Genomic DNA, 749 nt, shown 5'->3' on the forward strand with positions numbered 1-749 from the left:
AGTGTGGGTGCCTAAGATGGGAGATTATCGACAAGTGCTACTAGATGAAGCACATAAGTCAAAGTATTCCATTCATCCGGGCGCAATGAAAATGTATCTTGACTTAAAGAAAGATTATTGGTGGCCGGGCATGAAACGTGATGTTGTGAAGTATGTTGAGCAATGCGTCATGTGTTTGCAAGTTAAGGCGGAGCACCAAAAGCCGTATGGTAAGTTACAATCGTTAGAAATCCCGAAATGGAAATGAGAGCACATTACCATGGATTTCATTACAAAGTTACCTAAAACGGCGAGAACCTAGTTTGATTCGATCTGGGTTATAGTTGATCGACTGACGAAGAGTGCTTTGTTTCTTCCCATTAAGGAAGCGATATCGTCGGAGACCTTGGCTAAGTTGTTTATCAAGGAAGTCATCTCTCGACACGGAGTTCCTATATCGATTGTTTCGGATCGAGATACTCGTTTTACATCTCGATTTTGGGAAAAGTTTCATGAGGATATGGGTACACAATTGAAATTGAGCACGGCGTATCATCCTCAAACGGACGGTCAAACCGAACGTACGAATCAAACTTTGGAAGATATGTTACGTGCGTGTATTATCGATTTTGGTGGTAGTTGGGACGAGCACTTACCTTTGGTGGAATTCTCGTACAATAATAGTTATCATACTAGTATTGGGATGCCACCTTATGAGATGCTTTATGGGCGTAGGTGTCGAACCCCAATTTGTTGGGGTGAAGTGGGAC

Source organism: Rutidosis leptorrhynchoides, chromosome 11 (genome assembly GCF_046630445.1).
Source record: "Rutidosis leptorrhynchoides isolate AG116_Rl617_1_P2 chromosome 11, CSIRO_AGI_Rlap_v1, whole genome shotgun sequence".
NCBI lineage: Eukaryota > Viridiplantae > Streptophyta > Magnoliopsida > Asterales > Asteraceae > Rutidosis > Rutidosis leptorrhynchoides.